The 26,479-nt window shown below is 45.1% G+C and overlaps 1 protein-coding gene across 1 annotated transcript in view; it reads right to left on the reverse strand.

Moving 5' to 3' along the window:
- The window catches only part of SETDB1 (SET domain bifurcated histone lysine methyltransferase 1), a gene marked incomplete in the record, with an annotated part of 3,089,600 nt that overhangs the window by 2,031,751 nt on the left and 1,031,370 nt on the right, over positions 1–26,479 (reverse strand).

Here is a 26,479-nt window from a genome sequence, read left to right on the forward strand (position 1 = left end):
TGCCATAACACCCAGACATCGTATGAATTGTCTTGGTGACAGCTGGTGGATGTGGATAAGATTCTGGAAGTGGTCTGTTAGAGAAAGCACCTTGTCTGGAGGAGGAATGCCTTCATCAGGTCTACTCAGATCCTGCATCCCAAGAAGGTTTGTCCTGCTCTGGTGCAAATGATGATTTGGGGAGGTTGAGGGTGAACCCAAACCCTTGTAGCAGACATGGTAAAAATGAGTATGTAGTCTAGGTAGGGATAGTTTTGAATGCCCTTGGTGCTGCAGTGTGCTATGGTGGGAGCCAGGCATTTGGTGAAAACCCGGGTGCAGTGGATAAGCCAAAGGGCAAGTCAGTAAATTGAAAATAAGAACAGGGCCCAGCAAAATGTAAGTACTTTCTGTGGGGTAGGCTGTATAGGGATAAAAAGGTAGGCCTCCTTCAGGTCTAGAATAGCCATGAATGCTTGGAGTGGCAGTAAAGGAAGGAGGGCCTGAAGGGTTAGCATTCTGAAGGAAGACACTTTTAGGAAGAGGTTTAGAAAAGGCAAATCAAGGTTTGGCCTCCATGGTTCATCCTTTTTTGGTACCAGGAACAGCCTTGAGTAGAAACATTTTCCTTCTTGTCCTGAGGGGACAGGTTCTATTGTTCCAAGGGTCGGAAGATCCTAAATAATGTGAGGGATAAGGTGTAGTTGTTTTTATGTGAGAGAATGGAATCTCTGTGGTGTGGGCTTTTCTTTCCAAGACAAAAAATATCCCTTTTCTACTATTGCCAGAACCCAGCAGTCTGAAGTGATAGTTCTCCAGAGGGGAAGGCAGGCTGACAGGGGGAGATGGGCAAGGCAGTCATACGTTGTTTGAACTTTTTCTGTCCTGAAAGGGCTGTCTGTGGGTGGGCTAAGAAGGCGTAGGACTGGAAGAGGCTTGCCTCCTGTTACCGTTCCTATGCCTGGAAGAAGAAGGGGTAGCAGAAGAGGGGGTTCTTCTGACATAGGAAGTTTTACCTGGATAGTTTCTGTAGTATTTTGGTATGGGAGATAACCAGAGGTTGCTTAATGCCTTGTAGCTCCTTACTCTTCTCCTGAAGGTTCTTAAACAGTTTTGCTGACTGTTTGCCAAACAGGAGGTTGTGATCTACTGGAGCATCTAGAATTTTAGATTTAAAATTTTCAGGCAATGGTTGCGGCCGGAGTCATGAATATCTGCGAAACACCAATGCAGATGCAGCACATCTAGCAGAGGCCTCTGCTGCATCATAACTGCATCTAATAAGAGTGTCTGGGCTACTTAGGATGCCAGGGTCAGTTTAGAAGCTACTTCTGTCTTGTTGGGAGAGTCAGGCAGGGAGGATAGCAGAGTAAATGCTTGGGATACCAAGTCCACGGCATACTTAATCATATGGGTTTGGTAATTAATGGCTCCGAAGGCTAGGGTTGATGAGGTATAAACCTTCGGGTCTATATTAAAACATCGTAAGTTTAATAGTTCAAATCACTAAAGATTGACCTTTATTGATAGAACTATTAAAATTTCAAATGTTCCTAAAACTAAATTAAAAAAAAAAAAAAAAAAGGAAAATCTAAAGGGTGTACCCCGCTACTTAAATATACCAACTCCGAGACCGCACTACATTGAAGTAAATGGAAATCTCCCCTTACGGAGATTTCCGTTTACCCGTTCGATGTTCTGCACTTTCGCTATTCTTGTGTCAACAATGTCAGATTTAACATTGTCGGCTTTCGAGAATCTAATATAGTCCCAAACCTTCTTGCCCAGCCTATTCATGTTCTTGCTATCCTTGTCAGTAGGCAGAAGGGAAGAAGATGGAAACAGTCTTGACTGCTTGTCAGGGGGTCACAGCTATCACTGTAGGGTCCGCCAAATGGGTGTTTCACAAGAAATTTATGGTAATCAGGCACCTTATAGAAACAATCAGGTCTCTTTGGAGCAGATGGTTGAGAGTGTGGATTTTTTGGTGCTGAAGTAAATGCATCCAAGTATGTAGGGTAACTGGGGGGAATGGCAGAAGGTGAAGATGATTCAACTTGCAGCAGCAGCTCAAAGTATCTTTTTTTTTTGAATTTCAGTCATTTGGGAAGTATCCCATTTGAAATATTCTTTCATTTTAGTGATGGTCTCTGTAAAAGTGATATCCTTCTTGGGGAGAGTCCCCTTTCTACGAATTCCTCATCTGGGGAATAGTACCTCGGAGCAGAGGCTATCTGAGATTAATAAGAAACAGACTCATCTGAAGATAAAACCTTCTTCTTCTTCGTCCTTAAGAGTGGAAGGGAGAACAGAAGTAGCAGAGGCAGGCCTTGGGCTAAGTACTGGGACAGTGGAGGGTGAGGAGGCTGAGAGCCTAAGGGCCGTGAAGGCCTGCATCAAAGACTGTGTAAAGGATTATCAGTCAGGTAAGTCCCCTTCTAAAGAGGAGGAAATATGTTTTTTTTTTGCATTCTTTTTACAGGGGTAGCTTTGGGAGAGGGAGAAAGCCCAGCTTCAGGGGCCTGAGCTAAAGGAGAGGACTCAGATTCTTGTACTCCAGACGGGCATCCAGTGGAGCCTGGTTCCCCCTCGACTTTGGTAGAAACTGACATCTGTTCAACCTCCGTGGACAAGGCCAGTACTTCAGAAACGGCTTCCTCAAGGGAGGTCGACAAAGTAGATGGCTCAAGCATCTGTCCCGTAACCCCTAAATCGGCAGTTGGTGGGGTGTCTGATGACAGATGGGCAGACATAGTAGGCCGAGAAACTTTAGCCTTTTTATGTGGTGGTTCCCCCCTGGATGGCCGATTCGGGTTCGATCCTAAGCACTAACTTTTTAAGCCTCTGGTTTTCCAAGTACAGATTAAGGGCAGACAGACTGCTTCTAAGAGTTCTGGGGCAAAGGATTTGCAAATGGCGTAGGATGTATGGTTGTGTTCCCGGCCTAAACAGGAAACACAATGGTCATGGGCGTCCTTAAGCAGAATTTGACGTCTGCATCGGCATTTACCCTTCTTAGCAGACATCAGCTAAGAACAACAAGCAAACCAAGCTCGAGCAGAAATAAACTTAAGAATTCCCCAATGGGGTACTTATCTTTAGACGTCTTGATAGTAGAGGAGTGATGTGATTGATCTGACGTTTGACTGCAGAACAGTTCTAAGGTGTGTGCATGCAGACATCACATTTAAGGCACCTGGTTTATGGCTCTGTGTGCGATGTCCTAAGCACTAACAACCAGGCTTAAGCATTTGTACAGGAGCAGACGTTTGGGGTCGCCTGAGGTGGAGAATCCCACAGTAAGAATACTGCAACATGGGAACAGAAGACATCAAAGGTTACTAGTATTATCCAAAAGGTCCTTCAGATACAAGGAAGGGGGAAGGAGGGAGGGAAGGTTCATGAAGACTGAAGCAGACAATACAGATGGAATGTTACTGTGAGTACATAACTTCTTTTCCGGACGTTGTCTGTTCTGTCTTCAAACCTGTGGGACAGAGTCCCCAGCTTCATAGATCTGGGCAGCCTCATGGAAGGATATTCTGGAATACTGCAGAGCCAAAAACAGCCCTATTTCTGGAAATGATATCAAGTTTGTAATACAAAATAAAAGTGTAAGAACTTGCCCATGAAGCAGCTGCACAAATGTCTTCCACGGAAACTCTAGACCAAAAATCCTGAGATGTGACCATGGATCTCATGGAATGAGCTCTGACTTGCGTAGGTAAAGGAATATTGTTCAACAAACACACGTAAGAAATACAATCCTGCAACCATTGAGCAATAGTAGCTTTGACAACAGCTTTCCCTTTTTGGAATCTGAGAAGGCCACAAATTTTCATTCTATCCAGGTAGAAGTGCAATCGTCTAAGAACATCTAAAAGGTGCAAAATATATTCTCCCTTATTCTGAAAATTCGGTAAGAACACAGAGAGGTTATCATCACCATCTGCCCCCTTTTTCCCATTTTCTACATGGGGTCAGGGAATCATGTTAACTGTCGCCATCTTCCTCGATTCAATGCCACACTCCTACCTTCTTCGACACTTATGCCTGTCACAGATCTTCTTTCACGCAATCCATCCACCTCTTTGCTAGACGTCCTAGTTTCCTCTTACCTTCTTCCTGTCGGTCCCAAATCTTATTTACCACATTGTCTTCTGCTTTTTTGCACGTGTCCAAACTACAGGGAGGTTAATAGAGTGATTAATGGTATTTACTGAAGTGACGTTTGGTAAGAAAGAGGGATTAGCACAAAGTAATTTTCATTTTATGAAAAATAAGAAAGGGAAATTTGGAAGATAAGGCTTGAAGCTACGACATCCTTTTGGCAGAAGTAGTGGCTACTAAGAAAGCTGTTTTCCAGGACAAACATTTTAAATCTGCCTTTGCAGCAGGTTCAAAGGGAAGTAAGGTCAGAGCTTGGAGACCCAACATGAGATCCCACGGTGAGGTAGAATCTTTGATAGGAGGACAAAAAAGAAACGCGCCTCTGAGAAAAACTTTGCAAGGCCTGGAAGAAGCTAAGGATGCAGCATTTTCTCCAATATAGAAATTAGAAATGGCTGCCAACTGAACTTTGACAGTAGAAAAACAGGCTCCCGAATGAAATAGACCAGCTAGGAAATCCAAGACTGCCAAAATGGACACAGTCAGTGGGTCAATGTGATGCTGCTGGGCCCAAATGGAAAAGCTTTTCCAATTACTTTTATAAATCTTCCTGGTAGAAGCCTTATGGGAGGAAATCAGAATCATCTAAACTAGGGAAGAAAGCCTGGATTGTCTAGCCATCATCGGAATTAGAGAAACCATGCGGTTAATTTCAGGTTGTGAAGATCCAGATGAAGTTGCCCTGAGGGGTGAGACAGAAGATCTGTAAAGGGTTCCAGTGTCCACAGAGGGCAAATCAGATGAGACCACAGGAAGGTGAACCAGACTTGTCGAGGCTAAAAGGGAGCAATGAGGATCACTTTGCTCTTCAATCTGTATGCTTTCTGAAAAAGTTGGGAATCAGAGGAACAGGTGGGGATATATAAAGTAGACTGGGAGGCCAAGCATAGACTAGAGCATCTCTTGGTGATTATCTCTGTCAGGGCAAAGTACCTGCTGCATTTGTTATTGAGGGGAGAAGCTAAGAGGTCACAGCAAGGATGACCCCATTTGAGGAAAATCATGTTTACCACTAACTGATTCAGAGATCACTTATGGGGCATCAATAACATTCTGCTGTGCCTGTCCACTAGTATGTTGTGCTCCCCCAGAATGTGCACTGCAACTAGAAAGAGGTTGGTAGAGAGAGCACAATGACATACTCTTTGCTTCTCGACAAAGAGGGTGAGACCTGATTTCACCTTGTTTATTGATGTACCAACACAACAGACATGATGTCTATTTGAATCACAGTTATCCCTAGAGGGAGAAGGGAGTGAAGTGCTTGCAATGCTAGAAGCACTGCCCTCATCTCTAGGCCACTGATATGCAAGGTTGATCTCCTGGGGAATCTACATGCCTTGAACTGTCAGTCCCAGGTAATGCCCCACCCCCACCCCAGCTGGGAGGCATCCATGAACAGTGGGGCGATGGGAGTGGGGAGAACGAACAGTTGACCCCTTGTGTGACTTCGGAATTGTAAAGCCACCACAATAGAGAATTTCTGCACACCCAAGACGGTCTTAGTGGATGAGTCAAGGGTTGGTGCAGAAGGGACCACTAAACTGACAACGTCCATTGAAGAACTCATGTGCAAGCAAGCTGCTGGTAGTAATGCTACTGTTGCAGCCCCAGGAGCCCAAAGTCCTGAGAACAAGATTTGCTGGAGGAACTAGAACCGCTAGCTTTTGTCTGACATGCACCCTTAGTGAAAGAATCTTGTCTAGTGGAAGATGGGCCAGGGTTTTGTTCGAGTCCAAACGGGTTCCTATAAAATCTATCACTTGCACTAGTTGCAGCTGCGACTTCTGAAGATTTATAGAAATCCCTAAGGCTGGGTCAAACTGCAGAAAAAAGTCCTTGGCCTGGAACAGCAGATGCCTGGCTGATGCTAGGAGCCAGTCATCCAGACAAGGAAACACATGGAATCCCTGCAGTCTGAGGTGAGCTGCAACTACTGTCATGCATTTGGTGAACACCCTGGGGGGCTGTGGTGAGACCAAATGGAAGCACACGGAATTGGTAGTGACCGGCTCCCTGCCTGAAATGGTGATACCCTCTGGTGCATCCGTTCATTCTGATACGATAGTGTGCATCCTTTAAGTCTACTGAGCACATCCAGTCATCCTTCTGAAGAAAGGGAAGGATGGACTTAACTGTGACCATACTGAATTTTGTGTGTTTCACCAATTTGTTCAGGTAATTTAGGTCCAGTATGGGCCTGAGGTCCTCTGCTTTCTTTGGAATTAAAAAAAACCTGGAGTAAATCCCTGATCTGCACTGGTCTGGGGGTGAACTCCTGGATGACTCTCTTTTGGAGCAATTTTGTGATTTCCAAAGTTGTCACCTCCATCTGATTGGGTGGAACATTAGGGAAGTGGTGTTTTGGCTTGGGGAGGTTTAAAAAGGCACTGGAGTAACCCCTGGATACAATTCCTTCCACTCATCGGTCATTCATGATGGCTAACAGCTTTTAAGTGCAAGGAAAGTACAGTTGTGTACACTTACCATAAATGTAGATGTTCGAAATGATTCACTTTTGCAGTCATTACATTTGGGTAATCTGCTGGCAGGTTGCCCTCAGTCGGCCTGATTAAAGTTTTGGGTCCTGCGTCGGTTGCTGTCCCTTCTTCCATGACGTCAGGTCGTCAGGGGTATAAAACATGCAGCCGACGCCATTACATCAGTTTTTCTTGCCCCAGATGTCAGGCCCCCCCCCCAAAAAAAGGGGAGCAAAATATACATATATATACATATAAATACATATATATATATATATATATATATATGTACATATATATATATATATATATATGTACACATATATATATATATATATATATATATATATATATATGTGGGTCTACTTCTATTCGCTGACAGCCCATTTCACTGAAACCCATTTGGTTGACAGCTCATTTCATTGACAAAAGTATTCAAGGCAAAAACCTGGGTTTTGCCCCCCTCCCCACTGTTGTGCGACTGTGGAGTTGTTATATATAGTTGGGGGGGCACAGCCCCCCACCTAGAATGTTTGTCAATGAAATGAGCTGTCAACCAAATGGGTTTCAGTGAAATGGGCGGTCAGCGAATACAAGTAGACCCATATATATATATATATATATATACACACACATATATATATATATATATACACACACACACACACATATATATCTATATGTATATAATTTAAAACACAAACAATATACCTCCAGACAAAAAGCAAATACAACAAAAAGGCTTTTAAGCATAGTAAAAGAAAGAAGCATAGTAAGAGAAAAACAGGGGCTGGAGGGGTGGGTAACCAGGACTGCAACAGTGAATACACTCAAACATCTACATTTATGGTAAGTGTACACAACTGTACTATGTTCTTCGTGCTTCACTGTTGCAGTCATTACATTTGGGTAGAATCCCAAAGCTATGGTTGGGAGGATGGATTTATACAGCATAAGGAGCAGCTATAAGGCCCTGCAGGACAGCAGTGGCAAAGCCAGCTCTGGATTTAGAGAAGAGAGGTAAATGGTAATGTTTGGTGAACTTATGAAATGAGCTCCAGGTAGCAGCTTCTAGAATGTTTCTGGTAGGAACTCCTCTGAAAAAGGCTGCAGAAGTAGATGCAGCCCTGGTGGAATGAGATTTGATCCCCTTGGGGACAGGTTTACCATGGTGCATATAGCAGAAACAAATACAATGGCTTATCCATTTAGAAATAGTCTGCTTTGAAATAGCCTTTCCCTCTGCCCCTGCAGCAAATGCCACCAGTAGTTGTTCAGAGTTTCTTAGAGATTTTGTTCTGTTTAAGTAGAATCTAAGTTGTCTGTACATCCAATGAATGCAGAATCCGCTCACCCTTGTTCTGTTAATTGGGAAAGAAGGTTGGCAGATGAATGGTCTGATTAAGAGCCACAATGGATACCACCTTAGGCATGAAAGACGGATTGGTCCTGAGAGCCGCCCTGTCCGGACGAAAAATAATGAAAGGCTCCACTGCCGTAAGAGCCTGTAATTTTGAAATCCTTCTAGCTGAAGTGACTGCTAAAAGGAAAGCTGTTTTCCAGGAGAGAAATTTTATGTCTGCAGTAGCAGCTGGCTCAAAAGGAGGGAGAGTGAGTTTTTCCAAAACAAAATTGGTTCCATGCAGGAGTTGGTGCTCTCCTGGGAGATCTTAAATTTTTGGCACCTCTGAGATACTGCTTTAGCAGAAGATAAGAAAAGAGGGGAGGTTCTGTGTTGTAATGAGCTGAAATGGCAGAGGCATGGATTTTTATGGAAGAAAAAGATAGGCCCTTGTGAAGCATCTCAGTTAAGTTTTGCAGAATCTGAGGAATGTTGGGCATTGCTGTGCGTATTTCCTTGTGATTGGTTCCAGGCACAGAACCTTTTCCATTTGTCAGCATAAGATTTTCTAGTACTAGGCCTTCTAGCCTCCAAAACAACATCCATCACAGGTTTGCTGAGGGATGTGAAGGGTGAAATTAGTTGATTAGCCACGCTGCAAGATTCAAAGTTTGGAGCTGAGTGTGCAGAATTAGGTAGTTCTGCTGAGACAGTAGGTAAGGTGTCTGAGACAGGTGCAATGGAGGAAGGTGCGACACATTGCTCAGGAGTGGGTACCAGTGTTGGCGAGGCCAGTCTGGAGCAATCAGAATCATTTTTGGTTGATCCTGTCTGACTTTTAGTAGAACTTTGGAGAGCAGAGGCAGAGGGGGAAAAGCATAGACTGATAGGTTTTTCCAGCTGAATGATACAGCATCTACTTTCCAAGCTTTTTTGTAATGAATTCTTGTGCAGAATTTGTCCAATAGATAGTTCTGGGGTGAGGCAAAAAGATCTACGTCTGGGCTCCCCCATTTGCATGTCAACATGTTGAAAACTTGTGGTTCCAGTTTCAATTCGTGTGGGTCCATAAGATTTCTGCTTAGTTCGTCTGCCAGAGTATTTAGCTTTCCTGGCAGGAATTGAGCTTGTAGTTGTACCTGATAGGTCAAGGCCATGTTCCACAATGCCATGGCTAGTCTGCAAAGGGGATAAGAATGTGTAGCCCCCTGGTTGTTTATGTACCACGTAACTGTAGTGTTGTCTGTCTTTATCATTAGTTGTCCCGGATGAAGGTAGTCCTTGAAGGCTGTCACTGCATTCTGTACAGCTAGCATCTCTTTCTGATTGCTATGTAGGTGCATTTGATTTGGGCTCCATTTGCCCTGAATGCACTTTCCTGTCAGATGAGCCCCCAAGCATAGTCTGATGTGTCTGTAGTTAGGGTTTGGGCGGCAGGGGGTGGAATGAATGGCAGTCCCTTGTTTTGGTGGCAGGCCTCTGCCCACCATAGGAACTCTAGTGGCAGGCAAGGTATAATAGGAATCATTGTTTCCAGGCTGTGACAATGTTGACTCCATAAACTTTTTAAATACCACTGAAGTTTCCTCATATGCAGTCTTGCATATGGAATTAGAAGACTGCAGGAGGCCATGAACCCCAATGCTTGCAGAATTTGCCTTGCAGATAGCAGGGTTTTTGTGGCCACCTGTTTGAAGTAAGTCGCCAATTGAATTTGCTTTTCTGGCGTAAGGTAAGTCATCTGGGCAGTTGTATTCAAGCTTGCACCCAGGAATGTAATTTTTTGAGAGGGTACCAGTTGTGATTTCTTTTTGTTTATGGTGTACCCTAGACAAGTTAGAACCCTTTTTACAAACGTCATATGCTTTTAGAAGAATGTCCATGTTTTCTGCCTGAATTAGACAATCGTCCATGTATGGATATATTTCAATATTTCTTTGCCTGCAAAATGCAATTACTGGAGCCAGGCACTTTATGAAGACCCTGGGTGCAGTAGATAAGCCAAAGGGCAGTGCAGAGAACTGGTAATGCAAGTAGCCTGCTTTGAAGCGGAGGTATCTTCTGCAAGATTCCCTGATTGGGATATGCAGGTAAGCCTCTTACGTCTAGAGTTATTAACCAGGCATCTTTGCCTAGCATAGGTAGTAACTGTTGAAGATTCAGTATCTTGAATTTTGGAATGTCCAGAAATGTGTTTAGAGTGGATAAGTCCAGAATTGGAAGCCATGATTTGTCTTTTCTGGGTACCAGGAAAAGTCTGGAATAGAAACCTTGTCCCTTTTCCTCTTCTGGTACTGGATGAATAGCCCCCATATTCATGAGGGACAGAACATGTTTCTGGGCCTCTGCCCACTGATTTGGGGGCAGATCTGGCCATCCACTTGGTATTGGCAACGTGTGGAAATGAAATCTGTATCCCTGGGATACTATATTTAAAACCCATTTGTCCTGGGTAATAAGTTGCCAGTTTTGTGCATGAAGTGCCAGTTTTCCCCCCAAAGGTGCGGCTAAAAGTAAGTGCTTGGTGATTGTAGAGGGAAGTCATTGGGACTGTTTATCATAGGGAGGTCCCTTGTTGTTTCCAGATTTGGAGGTGGAGGCACTCCATTGTTTTGTTCTAAAAGTTCCTTGTGACTGAAACCTGGAGCCTTTGGAATGTCTGGATTTGACTTGAGCAGCTCTAGAAGGGACTGGAAAGGACAAGCTCTTAGTAGGCCAGTGCCTACTAAATCTTGGAGGTTGCACTTGTAAGAAATCTTTCACAGTTTGCATACATTTAGCTTCATCTTCCATCTTTTTTACCACTTCTTCAGCCTTATTACCAAAGAGACAGTCCTGTTGTAAAGGAGCATCCAACAATTTTGCTTTAACATGGTCAGGCAGAGTTTGCTCTTTGAGCCAAGCATGCCATCTTAGCACAGATCCAGTTATAGCAGCCCTGCAAGAGGCCTCCAAGGAATCAAAACTACATTGCAAAGTATGTTTTCTAACTTGTTTAGCTGAATGTAATAAGTCCTGTAAATCTTTATTTTCCACACAGTCAGAGATTAACATCATTTTCTGTTTAAGTAGTCCCATGATATGCTGTTGATATTTAATCATATGAAATTGACAGTTTAAAGCCCTGATTGCCAAGGTTGCAGACGTGTAAACCTTCTTACCCCATCTATCCAGCACCCTGGAATCTCTATCAGAAGTGGTAGGATTTTTAGCAGTAGAGGCCTTAATGCCCTTGGGACCCTGAGAAATGGTTTCAGGATCAGCAGTAGGGTTTTTGAAAAGGAATTTGTGGGAATCAGGAACCCTGTAGTACCTGTCTGGCTTACTAGGAGCTGGAGGAAGAGAATCAGGAGTCATACTAGATTCTAAAAAAACATCACCAACAATGTCTAGAACAGGAGGAATAGCCAAAGGCCTATGCTAAGGAAGAAGAAGAAAATCTCTAAGTCTATTTTTAGATTCAAAGAAATCTTGACTTTCCCAGTGGAATTGTTACCTTAAGGTATGTAAAGTTTCTCCAAAAGTGAAATCCTCAGGGGGAGAAGCAGAAGGGATGGAATCTTCCTCATCAGAGTCCTCATAAGTAGGTACAGATAAATCCTGTTTAGTAGAAGAAACAGAAGAAACAGAATCCTGATCTGAAGATCCGTAGTCAAAGTCTTGCCTAGGTCTCTTAGCAGGAGGGGGTTTGGCTACCCCTGATCAAGGTAATCATATCTTCAGCCATTTTGATCATTTGTTTTTTTAGAAATAGGGGCCTGCACACGTGGCCCAAGCGTCAGTTTTTTAGACATAGAAGTAGATTTTGGCCTTAGTTTTGAAGATGGCATTGGTTTAATATACAAATCTTTAGGCCTGAAAACACCCTCAGAAGCCAGTGCCTGCACAGCGACTCCGGACCCATCTAAGGTGGAGACATCCACGGGTTCAACACTTAAAGCATACTGCAGCATACTGGACTCCGAATGGGTCTCAGTAGAGGTCTGCGAATCGAAAGAAGCAGGCATCAGGGGCTGCGAAAGTGCCTCACTGAGTACCGTCAAACTAGCGACTGGCTTAGGAGAAGAATCGTCATCAGTTTTGGACCTCGACGGTCTGTCTGTCTTTTTTTTTTGCGTTTTTTAGGTATTCCGGTAATCTGACTGCTAACCGACGTCATTTCTGGATAGTTAAATCGGGAGCCAAAATATTAAGAAGCAAAAATGTACCGACGTTTAATAGTGCGTTGATTAAATCTAGCACAAAACCAACAACAAGGTACGTTATGATCAGGGCCTAGGCAAGGAATACAGTACAAATGAAAATCCTTATGAGGTATTTACTTCCCACAAGTAGTGCAATTATTAAATTTTACTGACATAGGTAAGGAGCAAGAAAAAGTTTCCCCAACGGGGTACTTAGCTTTTACTAGAAGACTTTGGTTCTGAAACTCGAAAATGAAAATTTCAGGGGTCGGCTGACCGGCACTTGCAAACTGCTTCTGCTTCGGGCATCGCACGGCAAGAAAGACTTATGTAATGGCGTTGGCTGCATGTTTTATACCCTTGACGTCATGGAAGAAGGGACAGCAACACACGCAGGACCCAAGACTTTGTTAATCAGGCAGACTGAGGGCAACCTGCCAGCAGATTACCCAAATGTAATGACTGCAACAGTGAAACACGAAGAACATCAACATCCCCAGACTACCTCCAGAGATGGACAGTCGGGCAATGCTTCAGAAATGTTGCAAGGATTCCACTGAAGAAGAATCCCGAGACCCCTGATTTAGCAGACCTCCTCTTTCATGAGGGCGATGTCTACCAGTCAAATTATTCCCACTTCTGCCTCTGGGGGGGAATCTCCCTAAGCTTCCTGGAAAAAACCCTGGGACTTTCTGAATCAGAACTTCTTTCCCCCATGCTGACTCCTGGAAAAGGACCTTTGTGGAGTAGAGAAGCAGATTCTGATGGCAGATAGGGTCTTTTCATTTTTCTTGCTGTGGGAGTGTGTGTCTCATACTGTCGGTCCAAAGAAGAGGATCCGTCAAAGGGGACATTGATAAATGATGCCTTAAAAGGTTCCATAAAGTGTCACAGCTGCATCAAGGCATGACACCAAATGACAAGGCTAATATCAGCCTCCCTACAGGTACCCTCAACTGTGTGAGAGATGAGCCTCATGGACACCTTAAAAATGGACTGCAGAGGGGCCATACTGCAGGAGGAGGTGAAGTTCCGCTCCTCTACCGTTGTGGACTCGGGGCCGAAGCTAGAGAATTCCTTAGCAAGTCCCTCTGTAGCCTCGTAAGGTGGGAAAGATAGTTCAATGCTCTGAGGGCAAAAGTGGAAGAAGTGTAGACCCTTTTTCCAAATCTGTTCATAGCCCTAGACTCCTTGTTAGGGGGATGGACAGTATAGCTTTTTCCTAGGCAAGCTCTTTCTTGGTGGCCACTGCAACCACCATGGCATCTACTGGAATGCCATTTCGTCAGTGGGGCCTATCCTGAGGGGCACTGAGAAACTTATCAGCTCTCTTTGGCATTGGATCTGCAGCGTCTGATTACTTCCATGCCCTTGCAGACACCAGGTCACTAGGGGGTCTGAGGGGGGAGGCACCCAGGATGCAGAGGGGCCAGTCCCAAAAGCCTCCAGGAACACTGACTCATCCGAGGTAAGGTTTGGGGACGAACAGCTGCCTCTCTGATTAAGGATTTCCAAAATGTTTCCAATGGAGACGTCAGGTGGAGATCTATAGTACCCCTCCCCTTCATCGAAGTTAGTGTATTGTCATGAGAGATTCCTCTGGGGAATCTAGGTGTATCCTTTTGCACCTTTTCTTCCAAAGAGCCTCCTCAGTGGGGTGCTCCAGGGAGGTGTCGGAAAAGTCTAGGCTTCCACACGTGGAAAGAGACTGGAGGCCCTGAGGGCCAGCTGCCCCAGTGGCAGAAGTGAGGTCTGCGATGCAGAGCTCAGAAGGGGAAGGAGTAGATCTAATACTGTAAGAGCTGGGATTCTCCAAGGAGCAGAGAGGACCCTCTCCACTACCTTGACGGCTGAAGGACTTCCTAAGTCCTGAGGAAGCCTCCTATACCCCGAAGGGTTAGGAGCAGACCATCTCCAGTCAAAAACAGCCCCACACTCTGAGGGAGAGTCAGCGCCAAGCTGCCAAATGCCAAACTACCAAGAGGAAGCAGCATCTCCGAAAACATCAGAGTCAAAGTCATCCGCCTGGACTCTGTCGAGGCTTCAGGACCAAACGAATCAAGGAAGCAGTCAGACTTGAAGTAAAAGACTGTGAGACCCAACGAACCAGCACCCAGGACCAACGGAGCTGGAAGCTCCAAAGAGGCAGGCTGGATCAGAGAAGAAGATACTATTTTGCAAAGAGAAGCTCTGCTCACAGATCCCGTATGGGGATGGAGCTGGAATGACCTCCATCTGAATCTGTGTACAGAGAAAGTTCCTCATCAGTCTGTCCACCTCATTCTCTGACAGGCTCCAAGAGGATCTGATGGAAGAGGAAACAGAGGAGGGTCTGAAGTGATGTCTGGGAGATGCAACCCAAGATGAAGTACTCGGCACCACAGGTTCCAGCCCTGAAGAGGTGACCGGGAATGGGACAGAGAGGTAGCTGCAGAGATCGGAGCCAAAAGACTCTGCTCCAAGGTTCTTGGGGCCTTTTTAGGAGACTTCAACAAAACTAAGATGGAGGGGTCCAGGGACCATTTCTTAGGGTCCCTGGCCTCCTTTGACTTTTTGGCGGGGGGGGGGGGGTTGAGCCCCTGAGACAGAAGGAAAAGGAGGGGGGAATAAGACCTTTAAGGACCAGCTTGTTTGTCTTATCTGCAACGGCCCGGAGAAGGAAGGCCTTACAGATAGAACAATTCACCTCAAATTGGGAAAACAATAAACGCACTCCATGTGGGCATCAGATGCACAGATCTTGTGCCCACAGGAAATGCATTTTTTAAACCCAACAGGCTTGTTGGATTTCTCCGACATGGTAAAGGAAAGGAAAAGAAGAAAAGGAAAGACATGAGACAAAAAAGGCACAACAAGACAAACATGGCAGAGAGAGCTACAATAAAAAGACTTTTTTTTTTTTTTTTTTTTTAATATAAATTAGGACAGAAAAAGTTAGGGTAGGTTTAAAAAAAAAAAATTGACCATAGGCCACTCACAATTACTCAAGAAAAATATTGAAAAAATCCCACGGAGAAGCTCTAACCAGACCACGATGCTTTGTTGATGCGCACCAAACAAGATCTGGGGTATATGGGAGGAGTGGGGCTGTATGGGTATGGTGGGAGGAGCTCTAGCTTGGAAACTTCAGCTTGTTAATGGCAGAGTTGGTTTTGAGATCAGAACAGAAACCACACAGCTCTGATGAAGACTGAACAGACAACATCAGATCTATAGCTATGTCATTATGTGGCATGTCTGTTCAACTGCAAAGTAGATCAAGCAAGGTTGGGTTCTTAAGAAGGTAATAAAAGTATCTCGTGCCCTATAAAAGTAGTCAGATTCCCTGGAAGCAAGGGGTTGGGAGCCTGGTTCCAAGGATGTAGTAATAAATGCACCACAGGGTCACCTGAGAAAAGCCAAAGGGTTTGCAGTGCTCATGCCCATGTCTAGGCCATTATATGTATTTTTTTTTAATTAAACACCTTTGTGGTTTCCGATTTAAACTTCTCCTTCATTAAAAAAGCTCTTCAAAATGGGGGTGGTTGTTGGTCACTTAAGAACAAAGTCACCTCACTGGATGTAACATATCTGACAAGGGAGGAGAGCTAAGATCTTTAATTAAAGTTTCTTCCCCCTTCACAATCTGACAAGTCGAACAACCACTCAGACAGGGGGGGCTTCTGAAAGGGAGCAACTCCAGTAATGGGCAGCTGCTCTGTTTTGGTTTGCAGGTTCTGAATACAGTGACAAAAGTCCTAAGCCAATTTAAAAACAGTCTAGGAGGGGGGTGGGTATGATTGGGGATGGTGAGCGACTCATCTTGCAGGTGACAGAAGGATGGTGGCAAATTTCCTAAAATGTCAACTTCCATGTCTCAGATGGCTGGATTCTTAATCTGGCAAGAGTCCATAATCTCCACTTTATTGTTACTCATATCTTCTGACAGCATGAGGAGGATGCCTCCATAGTCCAACATAACAGCAAAACGGACCTCTGAGGTAGGTGTCTAGGACTCTGTATATGGTCTGACTGGAATCCGTATCTTTCGTTTGGAAGGACATCCTTTCAGCCAAAGATGTGGAAGCCTTCTTATGGACACTGACAGAGAGCTGGGAATAGCTAGACTTCAAAGTCAGAGGCTATGAAGGCTCCTCTGAAATTCAGTTAGCCTTGGGCCTGGGAAGGCCAACCAGGACCAAAGCGATGTCACTGGTATTCCATCTATCCTTTTTGTGGTGGACCACCTCTCTGCACTCTGCATGCTTTTTGTGTGTTTTTTTTTCCCCAAAGGGACTCCACACAAGGAAGACGGCTGCTTCATGCTGCTTGACATACAGATATGAACAGACAGGGACCCCTGCTTTCACTTCACCAAGTACACCTGGAGGGCTAATCCCCTTCTCTCCTGAAGGCTTTCATATTAAACCTCACAGAGAAAAACAAAACAGGACGCAATGTAGGAAGGCCCCAAACAAAATACAAACACAGTGAACCCCCCATGGGGAATCTGGCATTTATACATGCATACATATAACTTTAAATGGAGTTATACCATAATCACACTACTGACAGACAAATCTAATGATATCATACAGCAAGGTATTGTGTCAAGAAAAAAGTAAAGATGGCATGAGTTGATGTCCCCTTTAAACTGGAAGTATGCTGACATATCTAGAAAGGTGAAGTCTGCCCAGCCAAAGGGAGAGGGAAGGAAACTGAAAAGCTGAGCTGTGGAAGTCTGACTAAAGGCACTCCAAATGCAGAGATCCCTACAGTGATGATTACTCCAACAGTAATCCCCACTTAGAACTTTTTCCTGTTTCCTGTTGACTTTTCTTTTAAGAGCATATGAAGAAAGAGTCTACCAATGGCTGTACATTTCTCTTGAAAGAAAATGTACATAGCAATTGATGAATGTGGATACATACAAAAGACAAAAATCAAACACTACATACAGCTCAAAGTCATTATCCTAAATCACATATTACTACAGTCTAAACTCAAAACAAATAAATAAAAGAAAGAAAAGTAAACACACTTTGGAGATGGGGTACATTAAAAAATGATAAATATGAGCACTGCTCATCCCCAAGTCTGCTACAAGCACACTCCTAAAAAGATGCCACCTTCTCCTACCACATCTTTCAGATGTCCATTTACCATTGAAAATACAGAATTTCACCCACACTATGATTCTACCAGCAAAGTGCTCCAGGGGGTCTACCACACCTGTGAAATAAACCTGCTTACATTAACCATTAACTGCTCCCCCTTAAGGACACAATCCATGCCACCTCTCCCATTTGTCCTTCCTCTTCAATTTTAACCCTCTCATTTGCAGTAACACAGTGCGCATGTGTACGTTATGAACTCATTTTCTTATGCCAAGCTGCACACAATGTACAAGCAATTTATTTTCTCCATTTCCCTGAAGAGTTTGATAAACTTATGCAGAGTACATGCCAGAACAGTGGCTCTTAAACATCAATACCTGTAGCAGATACAGTCTAGTACTTGCACAGCACAGGAGTTGACCATTAGCATTATTCAAGACTTTTCAAGCAGTCTTTCTCCTGACGCCACCACCAGTTCTCGTCGATTAGCTTCCTGAGTCCCACGTGTCCTCATGTTCCTTTCTAGCACTCAATGCCTTAACACACATTACTTGGATTTTGATTTTATCAGCATAGACTTTAACATGTTAACAGTTTGACACAGTCAGGCAAATATCACAATCAGTGCAATCAATGTGAGGACACTCCAAGAAAAAGTCAGCATTAGGAATGATGGTGCAAAAAGTTCTGATGTGTATTCATTCTATCTGAAGACCAGGGAAATGGGGCATCTTGAGTGTGTTTCTTCTTGAGTGTGTTTACTCAAAAGGACTCTCTCTCCTGCATTTTCCACACTTAAAAAAACTTCAGTGTACTACTACTGCCAGAAAGCACATTTTTTTCTGGCCCACATCTGCACCAATGTACTGTGGGGGTAGGAGGCATCCTCAATGCTGCAGAGTTCTGATCTCCATCTCAATTAGTTGCATGGTTCACATGGTCTTCCCATGTCTGTGTGGCTGGCCTCTGGGTACTCCAGTTTCATTTCACTTCCCACATACTAGTATTAGCAGAAAGCACTTTTCTTCTGGCCTACACCTGCACCAATGGACTGTGGGTAGGAGGCATCTTTAATGCTGCAGAGTTCTGATCTGCATCTGAATTAGTTACATAGTTCACATGGTCTCTCCATGCCTGTTTTGCTGGTCTCTGGGTACTCCAGTTAAATTTCACTTCCCACAGGCCGAACTATCATATGTATGTATGTGTGTGCACACTTATACATCTGTATATAAAAAAAAATTGTGTGTGTGAGTGTGTGTTTATATATATAGACAGGTAAACACATACACAGCCTGATCGTGGTCAATGGGGCTCCACACAGGGTAATGGACCAGAGATCCCTTCCCTCCATAGCCACTCCACTGCCCCATTGCTTAGTTATCTCTCCCCAGTCATCATAAATACTGTTCAAATCTGTAGGTATGCATACTATTTTTTTTTTTTACTTTTACAATGATTACAGAGTTTACATTTATTTAAACATTTCAAATTTTATAGCACAGACACTGATGGTCATTTGCTAAACAAAACAAATCTCACATTGAAAAATGGCTTAGCTTGAACAACAGTAAACTTATCTTCTCTTGAAACTTAACATCCATTAAAAATGCATCCGGCCAGTGGCAGACTAAATGTACCTTGGGCCCCTGCACAATTTTTTTTAGTACCATGCATAAATGCATGCATTTTGTGATTCACCTTCTTAATTTGCAGTTAGAACATTTTTTTCCCTAGCAACATGTATGAAACAATAATGACAAAACTACACATTTCAGAATATTTCAACCATTATAATCCACCTATATCCATACTGAACAATTACAGCCACTTTATCGACTGTGTACACATCACGTCTGATTGTGATAAAAAAATGGCCACAGTAAAGTATTCAAATTTGCTTTAACAAATGCTTAATACTTCTGCAAAGGTAGACCAATGACATTTTAACTTTTGTAGGTCAGTAGGGTCAGTCATTTTAACCACATACATCCCCAAACGCAGTATTTACAGCTACACTGTTGACTGCATCTTTCTTAGATGTCTGTGACAAAAAAAATAATGACCAAAGTCACACATTTAAAATTTGTTTCACTGAAGCACACTGCAGCCCAAGTACTTCAAACTTTATTTTCACACACAAAGTCCTGCAAAACCAGAGTAAGATGGTTTAAAAATGACCAGATGAAAAAAGCATGAGGTATTTTTATCCACAGAGTCCCCCCACCCTGATCAGCAGTTTACATTAGCTTTGTCAACTCTGAGCAGCCCTTACAGTTCTAGGGTCTTGCAACCTGTAGCTAAGGTACAGTTTACAAGTCATGTAACTAAAGAGTGACCTCTAACTGGGACATTTTACAAGCACAAACTCATGCACACACCCTACTGCGTTGGCTGGACTGAACGCTACTTCCATACCACTCATTGTAAACACAGACCTTGTCGCTTTTATTATAAAGGAAAAAAAGCGGTACCTGGACTGAAATGGCTTCACTGCTGATGCTTAAGTGATCCAAAGTTCATCCTCATGTGCCTATCTGCTCTGCAACCCAACTCATTGACTGAAAGCACTTACCAATACAAGAGGAGCTGGGCTGGGATGTAGAGCCAGTGAGACTGGAGCTGTTAAGCAGGAAATCTGACTGCGCTCTCTGCCAGAGTAAAGCCAAGCAGGATTACTGTTGTCAATGAGCAGTCTAGCAGCAAAGTACAGTTGTGTACACTTACCATAAATGTAGACGTTCGAGTGTATTCACTGTTGCAGTCATTACATTTGGGTAATCCTGCTGGCAGGTTGCCCTCAGTCGGCCTGAATTCCAAAGTCCTGGGTCCTGTGTCGGCTGCTGTCGCCCCTTCCCTGACGTCAGGTCATCAGGGGTATAAAAGATGCAGCCGACGCCATTTTCTTTAGTTTTTCTTGCCCCAAATGTCAGGTGCCCCCTAAAAGGGTAGCCAAAAGTTATATATATATATATATATAAAAACATGCACCAATATAAACTTTACCTTCATCTACCAGCAAATACACCACATAGGTTGTATAAAACAGAGAAGGAAAGATAGGTTCCATCAGAAGAAAGGGGGATGGCGGGTGGGTAACCTGGACTGCAACAGTGAATACACTCGAACATCTACATTTATGGTAAGTGTACACAACTGTACTATGTTCTTCGTATTTCACTATTACAGACATTACATTTGGGTACAGTCCCAAAGATATGGATGGGAGGCTGGAGCTAAACAGCATTAGGCGCTGCTATGAGGCCCTGCAGAACTGCAGTGGCAAAGCCTGCCCTGGATTTAGAGTAGAGTGGCAGATGATAGTGCTTTGTAAAGGTGTGCACTGAACTCCAAGTAGCACCCTCTAAAATGTCCTTGGTTGGTACTCCCCTGAGAAAGGCTGCTGAAGTTGCTGCAGCTCTGGTTGAATGTGGTCTAATGCCCTTAGGCACTGGCTTGCCATGGTGTACATAGCAGACACGAATGGAGTGGCCTATCCACTTTGAAATAGTCTGCTTTGAGATAGCCTTTCCTTGTGATCCTGCAACATATGCCAATAGTAATTGATGTCTTTCTGAAAACTTTGGTTCTGTCCAGGTAGAATCTAAGTTGTCTGTGTACGTCCAAAGAATGCAGAATTCTCTCCCCCTTGTTCTGTGAATTTGGATAAAAAGTTGGCAGGTGAATAGTTTGGTTAAGAGCCATGCTGGACACCACCTTAGGCATAAATGTTGGGTTTGTCCTCAGAGAGACCCTGTCTGGATAAAAAAATGATAAAAGGTTCCACAGCCATGAGTGCCTGTAGCTCTGAAACTCGTCTTGCAAAAGTTATTGCTAGGAGCAGAGCTGTTTTCCAAGATAAAAACTTTATATCAGCAGTAGCAGCTGGCTCAAAAGGAGGCAGGGTGAGTTTTTCCAAGATATAGTTGAGGTCCCATGCAGTCATTGGTGATCTCCTTGGAGGCCTTACATTTTTGGCTCCTCTGAGGTACTGCTTTAATAAGGGATGAGAAAAGATTGGTGGCTCTGTATTGTAATGAGCCGAAATGGCAGAGGCATGAATTTTAATAGATGAAAAAGATAGGCCTTTGTCCAGGATCTCAGTTAAGTATTGCAAAATCTGAGGAATATTTGGCACAACTGTATCAGTTCCTTGTGCCTGGTTCCAAGCACAGAATCTCTTCCATTTTCCAGCATAAGATTTTCTAGTACTAGGCCTTCTGGCTTCCAAAATGACATCCATCACAGCTTTACTGAGAGGTGTGTTTTGTATGACTACATTATCTGCCATGCTGCCAGGTTTAAAGTCCTGAGTTGGCTGTGCAGGATCTGATTGTTTTGCTGGGACAGTAGATGAGGTATTTGAGGTAAGGTCCAAGCTGGGCATTGAGACAAGTTCTTTAGGATTGGAAACCAGTACTAGCTGGGCCAGTCTGGGGCAATCAGTATCATTTTTGGCTTCTCCTGTCTGATCTTGAGGAGTACCCTTGGGGAGGAGAGGCAGTGGTGGAAAGGCATATACTGATAGGTTTTTCCAGCTGAAAGATAGGGCGTTCACTTTCCATGCTTGTCTGTGATAAGTCCTTGTGCAGAATCTTTTAAGTTGGTAGTTGTGAGGGGAGGCAAATAGATCTATGTCCGGGCATCCCCATTTCCTTGTTATGCTGAAGACTTGTGGATCCAGCTGCCACTCGTGGGGATCCATTAGGTTTCTGCTTACTTCGTCTGCTAGAGTATTTTTCCTTCCTGGCAGGAATTGTGCCTGCAGATTTACTTGGTAAGTTAATGCAGTGCCCCACAAAGTCATGGCTAGTCTGCAAAAGGGGTAAGAATGTGTGCCCCCCCTGCTTGTTTATATACCACATGACCGTGGTGTTGTCTGTCTTTATCAGTAGTTGTCCCGGATGAAGTAAGTCCTTGAAGGCTGTCAGGGCATTCTGAATCGCTAGCATCTCTTTTTGATTGATATGTAGATGCATTTGGGTTGTGGACCAAGTGCCCTGAATGCATCTTCCTGCCATGTGGGCCCCCCCCAGGCATAATCTGATGCATCCGTTGTTAGTGTCTGCCTGGCTGGGGATAATGCGAATGGCTGTCCCTTATTTTGGTGATAAGCCTTTGCCCACCATCGAAATTAGAAGTTATGTACTCACCATAACGTTCCATCTGAGTAGGTGTATTCATTTGTCTGCAACCTGTGGGTTATGGATCCGATATCGGATCCGAACTGGCATGGTTTTCCAGCTATGGATCCAAGCTCTCAGCTCCTCCCCTCACCCATAATGCCCTGCTCTACCCTCATGACCTCAGATCGAGTTTGCCAACAGCAACACCACCCTGAAAAGGGTAACAGATAATATGCAGGAAACTGAAAGGCCAGGGGGATAGGAGGGCGGGATGGTTGCAGACAAATGAATACACCTACTCAGATGGAACGTTATGGTGAGTACATAACTTCTAAATCTGAAGTAGGAGATTCATTTGTCTGCAACCTGTGGGACAGTCCCCATCTACCTGAATCTTGGGCGGCCATCATGGAAGGATATTCCGGAGCACCGCGGAGCCAAATGATGCTCTACCCCTAGATGCAAGATCCAACTTATAGTGGGAGATAAAAGTATGAGATGAAGCCCACGTGGCTGCAGCGCAAATATCATCTAGAGGAATCCTAGCCTTGAAGGCTGCCGAGGTAGATACTGACCGGGTTGAATGGGCATGAACACCCTCCGGTGTGGGCCTTCCTGAAGCTTGATAAGCCAATAAGATGCACTGTGAAATCCAGCGTGACAGAGAAACTTTAGAAATTGGCTTGCCCAAATTAAATTTTGCAAAGGAAATAAACAACTGGTCGGATTGCCTATGACCAGCCGTCCTGTTTAGATAAAATCTAAGTTGCCTGTGGACATCTAATGAGTGAAGCTTATATTCACCTTTGTTCTCATATTTAGGAAAGAAAACAGGAGGTTAATGGACTGATTAATGTTTGCTTCAGAAGCAACTTTAGGAAGGAAGGACGGTTGGTCCTGAGGTAGACACGGTCGGATGAAATACCAAGTAAGGAGGTTTAGCTGATAAAGCTTGAAGCTCAGAAACTCTCTTGGCCGATGTAATGGCTACCAAAAGGCTGTCTTGTAAGACAAGAATTTGAGATCCACCGTAGCAGCTGGTTGAAGGGGTCAAGGCCTGGAGAACCAAAGAGAGGTCCCAAGGAGGAACCGCTTGTTTTACAGGGGCCTGAGAAGAAAAGTACCTATAAGGAAAATTTTACACAACTTGGCTGACATAAGAGGATTAGAGTCATGGCCAATGTGATAATGAGAAATTGCCAGTTGTACTTTGACTGTGGAACTGCTGGCACCATCATTAAAAGAGTGGTTAGAAAGTCAAGCACTAAGGGAGAGGAACGTGAAGGGATTCAGGCCTTGCCGCTCCCACAAAGAAAACCGTTTCCACTTGCTGCTAGACCTTCCTAGTGGACGGTTTATGAGCTGCCACCAGAATTGCCTTAACAGGTGACGAAATACCGAGTCCTGATCAAGAGTGGAACTGGAGCAGCCAAGCGGTCAGCTTCAGGTTGTCCAGATTTGGAGGAGGTATGCAGGATGGATGGGATATCAGATCCGAATGGGATCTAGAATCCAAGGAGGATTCACCGAGTGAGACCTTAGGAAGGGAACCAGATCTGTCGAGGCCAAACGGAGCAATGAGAATCATTCTGCAACCCACCCGAGAGGCTTTCTGAAGAACTTGGAGCATCAGAGGCAAGGGTGGATAAGCATACAGAAGACCGGGTGGCCAAGCATGCACTAGAGCGTCTCTTGGGAACCTCCGGGGAGGTATCAGAGCGAAAAACTGTCGCACTTGGTGTTTGAGGGAGAGGCAAAAGATCGCATGAAGGAGTTCCCCACCGTGCGAATATGCGTGCTACTTGACAATTGAGAGACCACTCGTAAGGGGTCAGAATGGTGCGACTGAGCTTGTCCGCCAGGATGTTGGACCGACCGGGGAATGCGTTGCTATTAAGCGGTTGGTGGAGATTGCCCATTCCCAAACTCTCATGGCTTCTCGACAAAGAGGGTAAGACCTTGTTCCCCTTGCTTGTTGATGTACCAGACCACAGACATGTTGTCGATTGAATCGCAATTGTTCCCAAGGGAAGAAAGTCCTGAAGTGCTAGCAACGCTAAGAGCACTGCTCTCATCTCTAGAACGTTGATATGCAGTAAGGTCTCTGAATCGTTCCACGTGCCTTGGGCAGTCCGGCCATAAAATGCCCCCACCCGAGGCGGGAGGCGTCCGTGGTCACCGTGGAGAGAGGGGAGAAGCACAAAAGGGGCTGCCCCGTGGAGATCTGGGGAGTGAAGCCACCACAAGAGGGACCGCTTGCAAGCCTTGCTGATCGCAATGGGATGATGCATAGGAGAGCAAGGTATGACCACTGTACTAAGAGAGTCCACTGTAGGATGCATATTGAGCCTGGCAAGAGGGAGAAGTGCTATAGCAGACGCGCCATGGACCCTAGAGCCCTCAGGACCAACTCCGGAACAGAACTTGAGTGGAGAATGGCCCGCACCTGGAGCTGCAGATTTTGAACTCTGTCCGCAGTGAGGAAGGCTCGTAAACTCCTTGTGTCTAGCCTGGCCCCTATAAAATCTAAGAGCTGTGTGGGCGCCAGGTTGGATTTCTTTGTATCTATTGTAATGCCCAGAAAAGGAGCAAGATGGAGAAAGGAGTCTCGTAAAAATAATAGTAGATGCCTTGTTGGGGCGGTAAGAAGCCAGTCGTCCAGGTAGGGAAAGACCTGCACCCCCTGAAGCCTCAGGTGGGCCGCTACCACTGCTAATACTTTGGTGAACACCCTGGGGCTGTGGTGAGACCAAAGGGAAGGACCCGAACTGGTAGTGACTGGCTCCCAGCCGAAGCGGAGGAACCTCCTGGAGCGCCTGTCCATCAGGATGTGGTAGCACGCGTCTTTGAGGTCTATCGAGCACATCCAGTGATTTTCTCCCAGAAGGGGAGAATAGATTGCAGAGTGACCATTGAATTTTTCTTTGGGGACTGCCAGATTCAAGAGAGAAAGGTCTAGAATTGGTCTTAGTTCCCCGTCTTCTTTGGCACTAAAAGAACCTGGAGTAGAACCCTGATCCGATCTGGTCTGGGGACGGGCTGGATGGCTCTTTTCTTTAGCAGATGGCCAATTTCTGCCAGCTGCCTCCCGTTGACCGGGTGGAACGTCTGGGAGGGACTTCAACTTTGGAAAGTGAAGAAAGGGATGCGATATCCTCTGGATATGATTTGGAGAACCCAGCGGTCTGCTGTTATGGACTCCCATGCCGCTAGGTGCCCTGAAAAACATCCCCCGACTGCCTCCAGAGTGGAGCAGTCGGGCAACCCTCAGGGTTGCTGCGGGCCTTTCAGAGAAAGGTTCCCTGGACCAGTTTCTGGGAGCCCCTGCCTCTAGGGCGGCCCTCCCTGTCCTCCTCTGCCACGGAAGGACTGGTTGTCCGAGCAGGCTGGGACTGCTGCGACTTCGGAACCACATCTTCTTCTGACCCTTTTGGTTCCTAGAGTAGGGCCTCTGGGGTGCAGAGAAGCGGATTCCGACGGCAGACAGCGTCTTCCTGTCCTTCTCGCTCTGGGTCAACGTTTGCGAACGGTTTTGCCAAAGAGAGCAGAACCATCAAAGGGCGTTCGCAAATGACGCTTTGAAGGGCTCAGAAAAATCGCAGGACGGAGCCAGGCCTGGCGTCTAGTGACTAGGCCTGCCCCTGCGGCTCTAGCCGCCTTCAGTAGCGTGGGAGAGTAGCGCATAGAGGTATTAGTAACTGACCTAAGAGTGGCCATGCGGGTGGAGTGCAGCACCCTGTCCTCCTCCGACATGGACTCTGGGGAGATGCAGCGTATTCTTTAATGAGATCTCGCTGCATCCTAATGACGTGCCAAGTAGTTCAGCGCCCTTACCGAAGGTCGCTGAACTAAACATCCGCTTCCCCAAGCGGTCCATCATCTGAGACTCCTTGCTCGGGGATGGACTGAGGGACTCTCCTGAGCAAGTTCCCTCTTGGTGGCCGCCCGTCAACATGGCATCTACCGGAGGCCCCTACTCCAATGGGCACGGTTGGACGGTGGGCTAAGGATCCTATCGGGCCTCTTAGGAATTGGCTCCACGGTGTCCGGTTCCTTCCACGCCCTGGTGGTAATGAGGTCCACCAGGGGTCGGCAGGAGGGG

This window comes from Protopterus annectens, chromosome 8.part0, assembly GCF_019279795.1.
Source record: "Protopterus annectens isolate FY-2018-M chromosome 8.part0, PAN1.0, whole genome shotgun sequence".
Taxonomy (NCBI): Eukaryota; Metazoa; Chordata; order Ceratodontiformes; family Protopteridae; genus Protopterus; species Protopterus annectens.